The following is an 18588-nucleotide window of genomic DNA, read 5'->3' as shown; positions in this document are numbered from 1 at the left end:
CCCCACAAAACCCTCTCATCTCTGTCGCCGTTGCTATGGAGGCCCTGCTTGAAACCCCATGGGACCCTCAGCCACCGGTTTTAACAATGAAGAGGGGAGAGAACAAACTGCTTGCCTGCATAATATTGCATGCTTGAACAATGCTGCTGTCCTAAAAGCTCACTGAAGAAACAAGTCAATTAGAGCCGTGCTGTAAACTCCTGGTAGGCTGTATAGTCTGCTGGGGATATTGGAGTTAGTCAAAGAAAGAAAGACAATTAAACCAGATCTCAAAGGAGAAACACACCTTCTTGAGGGAACGTGTCTAACAGAGGAGGAATGTTCATAGAACACCAGGTACTGCTCTGCTGCCTGCCAGCGCTTTTTACTGCACTGCTCCCTACTTTACGGTAGCTGCAGGTCATGATCAAATGTGACAACAGGATATGTACAGTACAAAATAAGGAACCAAATGAAATAAAACTCCCTCAGGGTTAAGTTTCTGAAATGAATGGTGGTGTTGGTATACAGTTGTCCCTTCTGTACTTAGATAATGAAATGTGGTATTGCATTTCTCAATGATGGTCCTCAGATGCCTTCAGTAGATCCATGCCTGACTGGTGCCTGAAAATTCAAACAGATGTCACCGTCTACTACTGTAGGTCTACAATGGCACTATTATTATTGGGAAATATACCATTGGGAAATGAACCATTGGGAAATGAACTTCACATCTGCTAATCATTGTAGACTTGTGAAAATGGGCATAAAATAAATGAAAGTGAATACACAGAGGATTGGGTGATCAGCTTGGAGCCACTGCCTTGGCTATAGCGATACAGTGTTCTATGTAACTCTATGGCTCTGGCGTACAAACAGCCCCAGCCTAGCGATACAGTGTTCTATGTAACTCTATGGCTCTGGCGTACAAACAGCTTACAGCCTAGCGATACAGTGTTCTATGTAACTCTATGGCTCTGGCTGATAAACAGCGCCTACAAAGTGTTCAGCTTACAGCCTAGCGATACAGTGTTCTATGTAACTCTATGGCTCTGGCGTACAAACAGCTTACAGCCTAGCGATACAGTGTTCTATGTAACTCTATGGCTCTGGCGTACAAACAGCTTACAGCCTAGCGATACAGTGTTCTATGTAACTCTATGGCTCTGGCGTACAAACAGCTTACAGCCTTGAAGCTGGACCGGTGACTTTGAAAGGACACAGATAAATGTGTCAGAAAGCTTTAAGTCGTGAGTTCCTCATCACCCTGCCTGCTTGCCAGCCAGCTAGCCACCCCTCTCACTCTCTCTCTCCACACACTTTCCCCCACCCCAACTCCCCCCTCTCTTGTAGCCAAGATCGATTATTCATCATCCAGACGGAGTAACAAAACACCTCTCTGTCCTCCTCACCTTCGTGTAAGAGTAGCAACGAGTGAGTGAATGAATCGCCAAAATAAACTTGTTAAAGGGAGGAAAAATGGCCAGCTGTTTTGACCAAAGGTCAAAAAAACAATGTACACAGCGCCTGAGTCCCAAATGGCACCCCATCCCCTATATAGTGCACATCTTCTGACAATGGCCCATAGTGTCCAGGTCAAATATGGGGTGCCAGGTAGCCTAGCGGTTAAGAGTGTTGGTCCAATAACTGAAAGATCGCTGTTTCAAATCCTTGAGCTGACAAGGTCAAAAATCTCTTGATGTGGCCTTCAGTGAGGCACTTACTGTAACTCTAGTTTCTCTGGATAAGAGCATCTGCTAAATGACAAAAATGTAAATGGTGCCAATTTGGAATGGAAAACGGTATCTCAAGGTGAGCAAGTTTTCTGTCAAGAGAGATTATGTTCAAGATGTTTCAGCAGCATTGACTGGATGGTAGGTGGTAACTGATTTCATATTTCTGACAATAATAATTTTTTAAGTAGGCTAATATTTGACTTATTTATATCTGAGGACAAAAGTATTGCACTTGTCAGACTCCACTAATTTCATTGTACTATTGTGAAGTATAGTCTTGTTAGTAACAGCACAGTCTGGCGTTGCCATACCTCCAAAAGGAAAGCCTAGTTCGCCAAGAGGCTAGAAACAGCATAATAACAATTGGGTGATAAGTGAACTTGAAAGTGTAATTGGTTATAATTACAGTTGTGGATTCAGTAATTCACCATTTAGGCTAATGGCCACACACACTTTTTAACCAACAGTGAAAATGACACAATTTATATTTATTTACATTTACTCAAATGAAAAAGCTTGCAACATCATAAACGTTTTTCCGGTTACATTGATCAATTGATTACTCTAAAATGTTAACCATTAAAAGACTGATCTCCTTTTTGAATGCAGACCTTTGAAATGGTACCAAGCAACGGCATTGAAAACAGAGAACATGGAATGGCCTTAGAGCAGCTCCCCAACTGGCAATACGCAGCCGAATTTGGTCTGTGGGTCATTAGGTCCCCCAAGTTTTCTGAAATATCTATTTACATATATACATATATATATATACACACAGTACCAGTCAAAAGTTTGACACACCTACTCATTCAAGAATTTTCTTTCTTTAACTTTTTCTTCATTGTGAAAGAATAGTGAGGACATCAAAACTAGTAAACATCACATATGGAATAATTTAGTAACCAAAAAGTGTTAAACAAATCAAAATAGATTTTAGATTCTTCAAAGTAGCCACCCTTTGCCTTGATAACAGCTTTGCACACTCTTATTATTCTCTCAACCAGCTTCACCTGGAAGCGTTCCAGCAGTCTTGAAGGAGTTCCCACATATGCTGAGCACTTGTTGGCTGCTTTTTCTTCACTCTGCAGTCCAACTTCTCCCAAACAATATGAGGTCAGGTGACTGTGGGGGCAAGGTAATCTGATGCAGCACTCCATCACTCTCCTTCTTGGTCAAATAGCCCTTACACAGACTGGAGGTGTGTTGGGTCATTATCCTGTCGAAAAACAAATGATAGTCCCACTAAGCGCAAACCAGATGGGATGGAGTATCGCTGCAGAATGCTGTGGTAGCCATTCTGGTTAAGTGTGCTGAATACTAAATAAATCACAGACAGTGTCACCAGCAAAGCAGCCCCACACCATCACACCTCCTCCTCCATGCTTCACGGTGGGAACCACATGCAGAAATCATCCGTTCACCTACTCTGCGTGTCACAAAAACACGGCGGTTGGAACCATAATCTCAAATTTGGACTCATCAGACAAAAGGACAGATTTACACGGGTCTAATGTCCATTGCTCATGTTTCTTGGCCCAAGTATCCACGAAGGCCTGATTCATGCAGTCTCCGCTGAACAGTTAATGTTGAGATGTGTCTGTTACTTGAACTCTATGAAGCATTAATTTGGGCTGCAATCTGAGGTGCAGGTAACTCTAATTAACTTATTCTCTGCTGCAGAGGTAACTCTGGGTTTTCCTTTCCTGTGGCGGTCCTCATGAGAGCCAGTTTTCTCATAGTACTTGATGGTTTTTGCAACTGCACAGTTCTTGAAATTTTCCGGATTGACTGACATTCATGTCTTAAAGTAATGATGGACTGTCGTTTCTTATTTCTTATTTGAGCTGTTATTGCCATACTATGGACTTGGTCTTTACAAATAGGGCTATCTTCTGTATACCACCCCTACCTTGTCACAACACAACTGATTGGCTCAAACGCATTAAGAAGGAAAGGAATTCCACAAATTAACTTTTAACAAGGCACACCTGTTAATTGAAATGCATTCCAGGTGGCTTACCTCATGAAGCTGGTTGAGAGAATGCCAAGAGTGTGCAAAGCTGTCATCAAGGCAAAGGGTGGCTACTTTGAAGAATCTCAAAAATCAAATATATTTTGATTTGTTTAACACTTTTTTGGTTACTACATGATTGATACATGATATGTGTTCTTTCATAGAGTTGATGTCTTCACTATTATTCTAAAATGTAGAAAATAGTAAAAATAATGAAAAAGCCTGGAATGAGTAGGTGTGTCCAAACTTTTGACTGGCACTGTATATCATACTGGGTAGTTTATATACTGCACGTGGAAATCTGTATATATATAGGGAGCTACTGTATATGTGGTCGTATACAAATGTAAACAAGATTTGAAATTATTATGTTTTAGTCAATGCTATACCCATCTGTTTGGGTTCTTGCAGTCAATTTGCATTCTTCAAATTATTTGAAATTATGTTCTGCCTCCCTGACCATCCACTTAAGAAAAATCGTCCCGAGGCTGAATCTAGTTGATGATCCCTGTCTTATTGCCTACCCAAATGAAACCACACATTTAGAAATATCACTGTAGTTGTTCAAGTGACCATGATTTTGAAGTGAGACAGGGACAACTGTATGCTATTCAAATCAGTAATAGGCTAGTCTATAGGCTACACAAAATGTAAATATAAATGTACTTGTTCTGTACTTGAACTTTGATTCCATATACCAGACCCGTATTCTTTTTTGTGGTTGTTGTTTTTACATATAGCGATGAGAGAATAAAACAATAGCCTACCACTTACCTAGAGAGATTGGAGCCGGGGGAACGCGACTTTTCCTTTTCTCCTCCCCTAGCCTACGTCTTCACCTTCGTTTGGAGTGAAACCAAAAACTGCCAAAACTTTGAAGGCTTCGTGGACTGGGTAAACCGATTATAATGTAATCTTTCTCTCTGTTTTAAGTATCGTTTTCTGAAATGGAACGTGGTGTGTGCGCTACATCTGCTGAGCTCGCGCGCCCCGGTATCGTAGGGAATGATGGGGTTTGGAAACAGGCGGCTGATAAACCAAGCAGAATAGAGTGGAGGAGAGGGGGGAGCAGAGAGAGAGAGGCTTCACGATGGAGGAGGGGTCGTTATTGCACCTGTCTTAACACCACAGCTAAAACTACAGTATGGACCCCAGGGGAAATATTTCCCCTAATAATTCTGTTTTGTAATAGTTATATTCCCACAGATTTTGTTTACACACAGACGAATAAAACAACATCATTAGGGTATTTACCAGGAACCTGCTGGGAATAGTATGAATTAAGTGTAATAAATGGTAATGAATATTACCTGTAACTTTATCTTTTCAACTCAAATCAATACAAATACGGCCTTATTACTTAGTCTAAGCCTATAACATAGTTGTAAACAATGGTCAATATTTAAGAGTGATGCTTGAATTATAGAACCAAACACATGAAGAGAATTCTCTGTAACCATATATTTTTTAAATCTACAGTATAACATTCTAAATATTGAAAACAACATTTTAATCATATACAGCATAGAACTACATACAGTATAATTGTATTTTAATGGGGATCAACCATTGATATGTAGACTACTGTACACCCTACCTGGTTGGAAAGGTGTCATCTTCCGTAGCCTACATCCGCCTCTGTGGTCCCTTTCTCTTCCTGTTTGATTCCTTCCTTCCTTCCTTCCTGTGAGAGAGATGTGGTCGGGGGGAAATAAATCACCCCCCCCCCCCTGATACCTCCACCTTAATTTATCTTTAACTTCTCTACCCAGCCTGGAGAGGAGAGGCGAGACAGAAGTGGGTCAGAGGCTGCTGGGCTGGCTGGCTGCAGAACTAAGTTTGGCATCATAACCTTATGTTACAGTAGCTCGCTCCATGAGAAATCACAATCACAATCACTCACAGAGCAAGAAGTAAGAAGTAAGCCTGAAGTAAGCCTGAAGTAAGCCTGAAGTAAGCCTGGGTTGTATTATAACCAAGCATACAGGTGGAGGAAGTTCATGTCTGTCTGACAAACAGCTAAATATGTTGCTCCCCCATTCTTCTATTGTGTCTGAATTGTTTGGTCAGTTGTGCCCATAATCACGACATTGTGGCCCTTGTCTACCACAAAAATATATAGAAGTCAATGGATTTGTCAAGAGATATTAGGGTACAGAAGCCCATTCTTTACAAAACCTAACTGTTATTTATTCAAAAAAGTACATGGTACCTCCACAGTAATAACAAATTCATTGCATTTTTGTACTGTGAAATGTGAAATGAGGTGCAGTAATTTACAGGGTGGGATTAGTCTTATTTGTTATTTTCTCTTTCAGACAGCTTGCTAGACCAATCAAACAATTTACATTACAGTCAAATAAAATGTTATTGGTCCCATACACATATTTAGCAGATGTTATTGTGGGTGTAGTAAAATGCTGTTTTCAACACAGAATTGCAAATGTATTCATGTGTATAAATTAAAAATCTCTGTGGAGAAGTGCAAATTCACTGTAGTGCACTACTTTTGACGCTGCTCAAAAGTAGTGCACTAAGCTACTGTCGAAAGTGGTGCACTATACAGGGAACAGGATTTCAGAAGTAACCCAAGTCAGATAATCAAGTTGCTCTCGTGTTCCCTGGACAGTAATACTGCAATCTCCCTCTGATTGGTACCACGTGAAGAAGCAGACGAGACACTCCCATTCCCCTTTCAGCAGGAAATATAGCATGTAGCAGAGTGAAAGGTCCATGGTACATACCGCCTCTGTCCTAGATTGCAATTGCATGTCTTATTCTCATATTGGGAGGATGGAGACGACAGTGCATGGCTACTAAATTTTGGCTGTGGCTCCAAATATTATCTAACCTGTTGTACAGATGAAATAATATTCTCTGTATGTTGATGTATCTGTTGCCTGCAACATATTTGACTGTGTTTGTCATCATACAGCTAATGTGCAAACAACACCCAAGAGCTTATTGAACGGGTCGGAGCGAGTGACTTCACCGCCCTGAAAAGACTCACTTCTGCTACCCAGTGGGCATTGCGTCACATTACAGTATATTTCAACTGGGACCTCATCTACATCAAACTAAACATCAAACCCAAACCACTTCATTTGATGTGTAGCTGTAATGTTAATGTATGGAGTCCACTCAGATAATAATGGAAGTATATTAGCATTTTTTTTCTATGTTTGAAAAAGCTTTCAACAGAAAATGTCAAATGTCATATGTGTAAATAATATATAAGCATATCCCAGAATGTCTAATTAGTGGAATGGAAATGCAGTTACTCTGCATGCCCTGTGACATCTATTAACACTGTAGACTTGTGATTATGCAAAATTGTCCTGGAAGAAGTCATTTTTTGTCAAACTACTTTTAATGAACCTGATTATATTACATTTCATAAGGTCACATAAGCAACTGCACAGGGAAGTCAAAAGGCAGAATTCATTTATTTAGCAATATCAAATCAAATCAAATGTTATTGGTCACATACACGTGTTTAGCAGATGTTATTGCGGGTGTTGCGAAATGCTTGTAAATATCCTGACAGTCCGATGACCCATAATACAGATTGCACAAACAGTAAACAAATACAATGGGTCGTTTGTGGGGATTAGAGACACATGAGAAAAACAGAGAGCCAAGATTTTAGGGCAGGAAGAGAGTCGAGATAGGAGGAGAGGGTAATTTAGAAGCACTTCCTGTGGACGATTGAGGGCCCGGCCTCCTCATACTCGTCTTTGCTGATCCACATGGCCTGGAAGGTAGACAGGGAGGCCAGGATGGAGCCGCCGATCCAGACAGAGTATTTACGCTCAGGGGGGGCAATCATCTACAGGGAGCGATAGTCAGCGGTTAGGACCGAGTCAAGTTGGGTTTTTATGCAAAGTCAAGTGTCTATACTAATCAAACTTTGCTTCACCAAGGGTACTATGAAACTTTTTCCTCAACGTACTTTCAGGTTCATCACTGTTAAATAATTGACTCACAGTAATTGGATGGTGGTAAGGTTAGCTGAATGTAATTATCAAAGAGAATAAGATGCATATATTATACATACCTTGATTTTCATAGTGCTGGGGGCCAGGGCTGTGATTTCCTTCTGCATGCGGTCACCGATACCAGGGTACATGGTGGTACCGCCAGACAAGACGTTGTTGGCGTACAGGTCCTTACGGATGTCAATGTCGCACTTCATGATGCCGTTGTATGTGGTCTCATGGATACCAGCAGACTCCATACCTATGGGGATAACAAATAACAGTCTTTACACCCATATTCTGAACTGCATACCTATGGGGATAACAGTCTTTACACCCATATTCTGAACTGCATACCTATGGGGATAACTGTCTTTACACCCATATTCTGAACTGCATACCTATGGGGATAACAGTCTTTACACCCATATTCTGATCTGCATACCTATGGGGATAACTGTCTTTACACCCATATTCTGAACTGCATACCTATGGGGATAACAGTCTTTACACCCATATTCTGAACTGCATACCTATGGGGATAACAGTCTTTACACCCATATTCTGAACTGCATACCTATGGGGATAACAGTCTTTACCCATATTCCTGCATATTCTGAACTGCTGCATACCTATGGGGATAACAGTCTTTACACTGTCCATATTCTGAACTGCATACCTATGGGGATAACAGTCTTTACACCCATATTCTGAACTGCATACCTATGGGGATAACTGTCTTTAGTCTTTACACCCATATTCTGAACTGCATACCTATGGGGATAACAGTCTTTACACCCATATTCTGAACTGCATACCTATGCTACCTATGGGGATAACAGTCTTGGGCAAGAGAATAAAGGAACAGAGCAATGGATTCTGAGCCATGTCATGTGTAGTGAAGCCTCCGTTGGAAAAGAGAGGATCAAACCAAACCACAAACTTCATAAGCAAGATATAATAGACAATGAAATATTGACACACAGAGTACTCTCTGGAAAATGATATCAATAAATATCCTTCATGAATGATCCATATGGTGACTTTTACTTCCTCTTATCCTGCATGATCTTAAATACATTACTTGTGCTACAGCACAGAATATCTAGCCTGGTCCCAGATCTATTTGTGTTGTCTTCAGACAAACTGATCTGGGACCAGGCTATAGAACATTGTGAAGTTGTAAGAATTTGTACTGACCGATGAAGGAGGGCTGGAAGAGGGTCTCTGGGCAACGGAACCTCTCGTTACCGATGGTGATGACCTGTCCGTCGGGCAACTCGTAGGACTTCTCCAGAGAGGAGGAGGAGGCAGCGGTGGCCATCTCATTCTCAAAGTCAGAGCCACGTAGCACAGCTTCTCCTTGATGTCACGCACGATCTCTCTCTCAGCTGTGGGATTCAAATATAGCATGGAGTTTGTGAGATCATGTTGCCAACCGTGGACAGGCATAAAGGAAGAAACGGTAACTGTAGAGGGGGACCTTAACCTATGTGTCAAATCTAACTACACTGATCAGGCTCTTCTACAGGCACAGTCACTACACTAGGAGAATAATGAAGGATTGCAGTTACTCTATTTTGCCAATAGGATACACTGTAAAATAATGAGAGATCAACAAAGGTGACAAGATGCAATTAAACAAAACAAATCAGGTGTTGACACATCATATAAACTGGGTGAAAGGTGACATTTTTTATGATACTGTTAGAAGGTACAAAATAAACATTTCTGTCAATATTGATATAGTTGTAGATGAGTTTGGTTGTATCTAAAAAGGTCTCCATGGTTACCGGTGGTAACGAAAGAGTATCCTCTCTCAGTGAGGATCTTCATCAGATAATCAGTCAGGTCTCTGCCAGCCAAGTCCAGTCTCATGATGGCGTGGGGCAAGGCGTAACCCTCATACACGGGCACGTTGTGGGTCACACCATCACCAGCGTCCAGCACAATACCTGCACAGGTGAGACACATTAGTACAAACACACTGACGAGCATCAAAGTGGTCAATGCCAGGGTTGTGGGTTTTCATTCCTGCTGGTGCCAAACATTCTAAAAATGTATGCATTCGCTGTACCATACGTCACTTATTGGGTTTTGGGTTAGGAGGCGCACTCACCTGTTGTACGACCAGAGGCATACAGAGACAGCACAGCCTGGATGGCCACATACATAGCTGGCACATTGAAGGTCTCAAACATGATCTGTCAGGAAGAAAACCCCACGCTTTTAGAAAACAGGCTCATAAATCCATTATTTGGCAATGCACCTAATAATAATATAAAGCAAATATAAGAACATCATCAATCAACATTAGTTGTGATGTAATGCTAAACAGCATAAGATTGCCAGCCAGGTAAATGGATTAATTAAGGCAGGTGACCCACCTGGGTCATCTTCTCCCTGTTGGCCTTGGGGTTGAGGGGGGCCTCAGTTAGCAGGACGGGGTGCTCTTCAGGGGCCACACGCAGCTCATTGTAGAAGGTGTGATGCCAGATCTTCTCCATGTCGTCCCAGTTAGTGATGATGCCATGCTCAATGGGGTACTTGAGGGTCAGGATACCTCTCTTGCTCTGGGCCTCGTCTCCTACATAGGAGTCCTTCTGACCCATACCCACCATCACACCCTGCAGGGTTAGAGAGAGACAGTCAAGGCTCATTCATATGTACAGTAGGTACAGGTCACAGCTGGGAGGACGGGTTTGTGGTAATGACTGGAGTGGAATCAGTGGAATGGTATTAAATACACCAAACACATGGTCTCCAGGTGTTTGATGCCATTCCGTTTACTCCGTTCCGGCCATTATTATGAGCCGTTCTCCCCTCAGCAGCCTCCTGTGGTCCAGATGTGAACGTGAACAGAAACAGACACATATTGATCTGCACATGACACACGGTCTGGTTTCCCAGACCCAGATTAAACCTACTAAACTAAAAAAGTATGCTCAATAGAGAATCTCCATTGAAAGTGTTTTTTTTTGTTGGTCCAGGTCTAGGCTTCATCTGGATTCAGGAAACTTGTCCGTACTGTAGTCTGAGTGCCAGTCTGGTTGTGCCATCATGCCAACTCCTTTTCACTCATCGTCATGCCATGTTTGGTTTGGTAATGACAGCAATGTAGTTGGCAAGAGCACAAACAGATCTGAGCCCAGGTTAGCCATACTGTAGGAGCAATGACCGACTAACAATAGTGTTGCGGCTCTATTTCAGGAATGACCCCTCTGATTGACATGGAAGGGTAGTAGAGGAGAGTAAGATGGGGTCTGACCTGATGACGGGGGCGCCCCACAATAGAGGGGAACACTGCCCTGGGGGCATCGTCACCGGCAAAGCCAGCCTTCACCAGTCCTGAGCCGTTGTCGCATACCAAGGCTGTTGTCTCTTCTTCGTCACACATGGTTGTGTCCGGTTACTGTAGGCCTACACACACACGCACGCACACACACACACACACACACACACACACACACACACACACACACACACACACACACACACACACACACACACACACACACACACACACACACACACACACACACACACACACACACACACACACACACACACACACACACACACACACACACACACACACACACCAAACAGACCAGTTGTCAGGTGTGTCAGAGTGCAATGTGTTCACACATGGCATATGGTAGTAACAAAACAAGGTATTACCGCATTAAAGAGTATACTTTTTAGCCAGTAGTTCTGAAAGTAACGCTCCCTGAAAATTGCATACTACGTCACATATGTGCAGATATGTGCACCATGTCATTGCTCTCTCGCTCTCTCTCTCTTGTGTGCGTGCAGGATGAGACTCTTGCTAGCTGTCACTCAAGTGGCGAGGGACTGAAGCTCATTGGTTTACATTTAATTACTAGGTTGCTGGCTCACATGGGGGAAAATGGAGGGAAAATGGAGAAACACAGCTTCCAGAAAAACAGTCGCTTTCAAACTAGGGATTTTGTGGCTAATTAATGTAAAACATTAATTCTGCTCATAGATTATGCATGTATGAACAACACATTGACACATCCAGCCCAAAGCGAGAGGTTTAAAAAAGGCTTAATAGTTGCCAAAGTTCCGGAGCATGTCTTTAACAGTAGCTGCCCTTCCCACTGTGGTCTCATTCTGTAGCAGTGTCTCTGTCTGTCTGTCTGTCTGTCTGTCTGTCTGTCTGTCTGTCTGTCTGTCTGTCTGTCTGTCTGTCTGTCTGTCTGTCTGTCTGTCTGTCTGTCTGTCTGTCTGTCTGTCTGTCTGTCTGTCCGTCTGTCCGTCTGTCCGTCTGTCCGTCTGTCCGTCTGTCCGTCTGTCCGTCTGTCCGTCTGTCCGTCTGTCCGTCTGTCCTTCTGTCCGGCTGTCTGTCTGTGCTGTTCTTGTTGCTGTTCTCATATGCCATGCTGGACCCATAATTCACTTTTAGTTGACTGACCAATGATTTGATTGACTAACTGTTATGTTATTGTAATGTACAATAAAGAGGACAGTGTTACATTTTAATCGCTTTAAGTGCTTAAAAGGTATTTCTGTGTTGGTCCTAACCAACAGCCTAAAACACAGTCAAAAGAAGTTCTTAAAAATCTATTAAAGCAAGGACTTGTATTGCATTTCCTATCCACGTTAGCCATGTGGTTGTGAGATCACTTATATATTAACATAATCTGTCTGAAAATACTTGAATGGCTCTTTTTCTCTCATATTTGGTATTTGTTGCAAAAGCAGCAGCTACTCTTCCTGGGGTCCACACATGCCTGTAACCTACTGTGTGTTCTGTGTTTAAGTATAAATGATACATATAGATTACATAGTCATGTGTGGTAATTATGATAAAGTCACTGATCGTAAATTGCTTTGGATGAGAGAATAGCGTCTGCCAAATGACTAACGTAAATGTAATACTATGAGATAAATTACTATTACGGTAATCCCATAATCCCATTGAAACAGAGAATTGCATGTGTGCAGGACTTACCCTGGAGAGCTGGACAGGAGGCGATGTGTTACAGTCCCTTGAAAGAGAGAGAGACGAGAGGAGAGTGCGCCTGGCTCACCTGCTCTCTGAATTTAAATAGGAATACGCAGGACCCATGCCATCACATACCTTCAAAACCTCAGGCCTTTTTAGGAGACATTGTCACCCTTACAAACCAATGCGGAACTTAAAAGCACAAACACACACACATAGATGCACATTCACACACACACACACACACACGTGCACACACACTCACACACACACACGTGCACACACACACACACACACACGTGCACATACACACACACACACGTGCACACACACTCACTCAAGAGTCTCATTTGGCCTCTGATAATTTATAGCTGGTTGGCGGAGCCCTGGTCTATAGTTGGACAACTGGAAGACAGGTTGATGATGCATCTGCAGAGAAAGGCATGTTGGAGGCCACTATAAATAAGGTCTGGTGCATCAGTCATAATGGAGATATGGCCCTTTGTCTGTCTGTCTATCTGTATTTCAGACACAGTGTTATACAGACAACCAACCAGAGACTAGTGACAACGCAAAGCCTCTATGGAACCCCCGCCAGGCCTTCAAAGGACGTTTCAGAGACTCAGTAGCAATGGGAGTGGACAATAGTCATATAAAGACATACAATGACAAGACTGTTTTAACCAATATAAATGTAGGACATACTTTAACAAACCAAAATAAACATCTATGGTGACTGTGTAACCGATGTGAAATGGCTAGCTAGTTAGCGGTGCGCGTTATTAGTGTTGAATACAGAGACGTCACTCACTCTGAGACCTTGAAGTGGTTGAATCCCTTCCTCTGCAAGGTTTGTGGCTTTTGTGGAACGATGGTTGTTGATGTGTTCAGAGGGTCCCTGTTTCATGTCCGGGTTGGGACAAGGTTAGGGAAGGAAGCAACACAGTTACAACTGCTTAGTGTTCAATGACCAGAGAATGTGTCCCTCAGGCTTGGGCTTGACTCCTTCCAATGAAGTTAATTGAATTATGTCATGTCAATGAGGGAAATTGGAATTTCAATTAACTGTCTGAATTGATCCCAACCCTGATGTTCCTACAGTAAAATGATTGTCCTCATAGCCTGTCAATGAAGTAAGTCTTTACACAGTGGTAAACCACAGTGACAACAGACTCTATTCCATACTGACCCTCGTTGACCACAGTTACATGAATCTGGTTACCAGGTCTAATGTCAACCACAGACCAGAGGAAGTTGTTCAGAAGGAGATGACCAAAAAAGGAAGTGATGGTTTGAATGGTGTTGAAGGAGGGGCGTCCACAGCACTTCTACTGAATGTGGTGGTTGAAACATCCCTAGATGCCCCCCAGTGGCTATTCAATTACTGACAAGAAGACAAGATTCAGAATCAGATGATAGTCTGTCTTTCCAGCCATACACATGGAACAGTAGCCTATTTCACCCACAGTCGACATGGTTGATGGCAGAAGAAGAGACTATTCAAATTATAACAAGGGAGGAATTCTGATCTTTACCCACTAATTGGTCTTTTGACAGATCAGATCACCTCTTTTGCCAATATTTAGGTAAATATCAGAATTGGGCTGCCTGTGTAAATGCAGCCACACTAACACACTAACTAATAGGTTGACATAGGATAAGACTGTTAGCGTAGCAAGGTCATTAAATTATGCTGCAGTTAAGTAGTAAGGTTCATTTTATTTTAGAATTAAATCAAATCAAATGTTATTAGTCAAATGCTTCATAGACTAACAGTGAAATTCTTACGGGTTGTTTTCCAACGATGTAGATTTAAAGATACAGATGTTTATTTTATATAATAGAAATGGGGATATGAGGAATGAATACACAGTGAATAATAAATAACAATAAGGAGTAAACGATAGCATGGCTATATACAGGAGGTACCAGTACTAAGTCGTTGTTTAGGGGTATGAGGTAATAACATGGCTATATACAGGGAGTACCAGTACTGAGTCGTTGTTTAGGGGTATGAGGTAATAACATGGCTATATACAGGAGGTACCAGTACTAAGTCGTTGTTTAGGGGTATGAGGTAATAACATGGCTATATACAGGGGGTACCAGTACTGAGTCGTTGTTTAGGGGTATGAGGTAATAACATAGCTATATACAGGAGGTACCAGTACTAAGTCGTTGTTTAGGGGTATGAGGTAATAACATGGCTATATACAGGAGGTACCAGTACTAAGTCGTTGTTTAGGGGTATGAGGTAATAACATGGCTATATACAGGGGGTACCAGTACTGAGTTGTTGTTTAGGGGTATGAGGTAATAACATGGCTATATACAGGGAGTACCAGTACTAAGTCGTTGTTTAGGGGTATGAGGTAATAACATGGCTATATACAGGGAGTACCAGTACTAAGTCGTTGTTTAGGGGTATGAGGTAATAACATGGCTATATACAGGGAGTACCAGTACTGAGTCGTTGTTTAGGGTTATGACGTAATAACATAGCTATATACAGGGGGTACCAGTACTAAGTCGTTGTTTAGGGGTTTGAGGTAATAACATGGCTATATACAGGGAGTACCAGTACTGAGTTGTTGTTTAGGGGTATGAGGTAATAACATAGCTATATACAGGGAGTACCAGTACTGAGTCGTTGTTTAGGGTATGAGGTAATAACATAGCTATATACAGGGGGTACCAGTACTAAGTCGTTGTTTAGGGGTATGAGGTAATAACATGGCTATATACAGGGAGTACCAGTACTGAGTTGTTGTTTAGGGGTATGAGGTAATAACATGGCTATATACAGGGAGTACCAGTACTAAGTCGTTGTTTAGGGGTATGAGGTAATAACATGGCTATATACAGGGAGTACCAGTACTAAGTCGTTGTTTAGGGGTATGAGGTAATAACATGGCTATATACAGGGAGTACCAGTACTGAGTCGTTGTTTAGGGGTATGAGGTAATAACATAGCTATAGACAAGGGGTACCAGTACTAAGTCGTTGTTTAGGGGTATGAGGTAATAACATGGCTATATACAGGGAGTACCAGTACTGAGTTGTTGTTTAGGGGTATGAGGTAATAACATGGCTATATACAGGGAGCACCAGTACTGAGTCAATGTGCAGGAGGACGAGGTAATAACATGGCTATATACAGGGAGCACCAGTACTAACTCGTTGTTTAGGGGTATGAGGTAATAACATGGCTATATACAGGGAGTACCAGTACTGAGTCGTTGTTTAGGGGTATGAGGTAATAACATGGCTATATACAGGGAGTACCAGTACTAAGTCGTTGTTTAGGGGTATGAGGTAATAACATGGCTATATACAGGGAGCACCAGTACTGAGTCAATGTGCAGGAGGACGAGGTAATAACATGGCTATATACAGGGAGCACCAGTACTAACTCGTTGTTTAGGGGTATGAGGTAATAACATGGCTATATACAGGGAGTACCAGTACTGAGTCGTTGTTTAGGGGTATGAGGTAATAACATGGCTATATACAGGGAGTACCAGTACTAAGTTGTTGTTTAGGGGTATGAGGTAATAACATGGCTATATACAGGGAGTACCAGTACTGAGTTGTTGTTTAGGGGTATGAGGTAATAACATAGCTATATACAGGGAGTACCAGTACTAAGTCGTTGTTTAGGGGTATGAGGTAATAACATGGCTATATACAGGGAGCACCAGTACTGAGTCAATGTGCAGGAGGATAATAACATGGCTATATACAGGGAGCACCAGTACTAACTCATTGTTTAGGGGTATGAGGTAATAACATGGCTATATACAGGGAGTACCAGTACTGAGTCGTTGTTTAGGGGTATGAGGTAATAACATGGCTATATACAGGGAGTACCAGTACTAAGTCAGTGTTTAGGGGTATGAGGTAATAACATGGCTATATACAGGAGCACCAGTACTGAGTCAATGTGCAGGAGGACACCAGGTAATAACATGGCTATATACAGGGAGCACCAGTACTAACTCGTTGTTTAGGGGTATGAGGTAATAACATGGCTATATACAGGGAGTACCAGTACTGAGTCGTTGTTTAGGGGTATGAGGTAATAACATGGCTATATACAGGGGGTACCAGTACTAAGTCAATGTGCAGGAGGACGAGGTAATAACATGGCTATATACAGGGAGCACCAGTACTGAGTCAATGTGGAGGAGGACGAGGTAATAACATGGCTATATACAGGGAGCACCAGTACTGAGTCAATGTGCAGGAGGACGAGGTAATAACATGGCTATATACAGGGGGTACCAGTACTAAGTCAATGTGCAGGAGGACGAGGTAATAACATGGCTATATACAGGGAGTACCAGTACTGAGTCGTTGTTTAGGGGTATGAGGTAATAACATAGCTATAGACAGGGGGTACCAGTACTAAGTCGTTGTTTAGGGGTATGAGGTAATAACATGGCTATATACAGGGGGTACCAGTACTGAGTTGTTGTTTAGGGGTATGAGGTAATAACATGGCTATATACAGGGAGTACCAGTACTGAGTCGTTGTTTAGGGGTATGAGGTAATAACATGGATATATACAGGGAGTACCAGTACTGAGTTGTTGTTTAGGGGTATGAGGTAATAACATAGCTATATACAGGGAGTACCAGTACTAAGTCGTTGTTTAGGGGTATGAGGTAATAACATGGCTATATACAGGGAGCACCAGTACTGAGTCAATGTGCAGGAGGACGAGGTAATAACATGGCTATATACAGGGAGCACCAGTACTAACTCGTTGTTTAGGGGTATGAGGTAATAACATGGCTATATACAGGGAGTACCAGTACTGAGTCGTTGTTTAGGGGTATGAGGTAATAACATGGCTATATACAGGGAGTACCAGTACTAAGTCGTTGTTTAGGGGTATGAGGTAATAACATGGCTATATACAGGGAGCACCAGTACTGAGTCAATGTGCAGGAGGACGAGTACAGAGTAATAACAAGGCTATATACAGGAGCACCAGTACTAACTCAATTGTTTAGGGTATGAGGTAATAACATGGCTATATACAGGGAGTACCAGTACTGAGTCGTTGTTTAGGGGTATGAGGTAATAACATGGCTATATACAGGGGGTACCAGTACTAAGTCAATGTGCAGGAGGACGAGGTAATAACATGGCTATATACAGGGAGTACCAGTACTGAGTCGTTGTTTAGGGGTATGAGGTAATAACATAGCTATAGACAGGGGTACCAGTACTAGAGTCAATGTTTAGGGGTATGAGGTAATAACATGGCTATATACAGGGGGTACCAGTACTGAGTTGTTGTTTAGGGGTATGAGGTAATAACATGGCTATATACAGGGAGTACCAGTACTGAGTCGTTGTTTAGGGGTATGAGGTAATAACATGGATATATACAGGGAGTACCAGTACTGAGTTGTTGTTTAGGGGGGTATGAGGTAATAACAATAGCTATATACAGGAGTACCAGTACTAAGTCAATGTTTAGGGGTATGAGGTAATAACAATGTGCTATATACAGGGAGCACCAGTACTGAGTCAATGTGCAGGAGGACGAGGTAATAACATGGCTATATACAGGGAGCACCAGTACTAACTCGTTGTTTAGGGGTATGAGGTAATAACATGGCTATATACAGGGAGTACCAGTACTGAGTCGTTGTTTAGGGGTATGAGGTAATAACATGGCTATATACAGGGAGTACCAGTACTAAGTCGTTGTTTAGGGGTATGAGGTAATAACATGGCTATATACAGGGAGCACCAGTACTGAGTCAATGTGCAGGAGGACGAGGTAATAACAAGGCTATATACAGGGAGCACCAGTACTAACTCGTTGTTTAGGGGTATGAGGTAATAACATGGCTATATACAGGGAGTACCAGTACTGAGTCGTTGTTTAGGGG

At 42.2% G+C, this 18588-nt stretch overlaps 1 pseudogene; it reads right to left on the bottom strand.

Moving 5' to 3' along the window:
- Positions 1-7156: 7156 nt before the first annotated feature.
- LOC115131447 (actin, alpha cardiac muscle 1-like) lies at positions 7157-12791 on the bottom strand (annotated as a pseudogene).
- Positions 12792-18588: the final 5797 nt, after the last annotated feature.

Source organism: Oncorhynchus nerka, unplaced genomic scaffold, assembly GCF_034236695.1.
Source record: "Oncorhynchus nerka isolate Pitt River unplaced genomic scaffold, Oner_Uvic_2.0 unplaced_scaffold_2368, whole genome shotgun sequence".
NCBI lineage: Eukaryota > Metazoa > Chordata > Actinopteri > Salmoniformes > Salmonidae > Oncorhynchus > Oncorhynchus nerka.
Note: the sequence above shows the minus strand (reverse complement) of the source record. Positions and strands in the feature narration are given on the sequence as shown.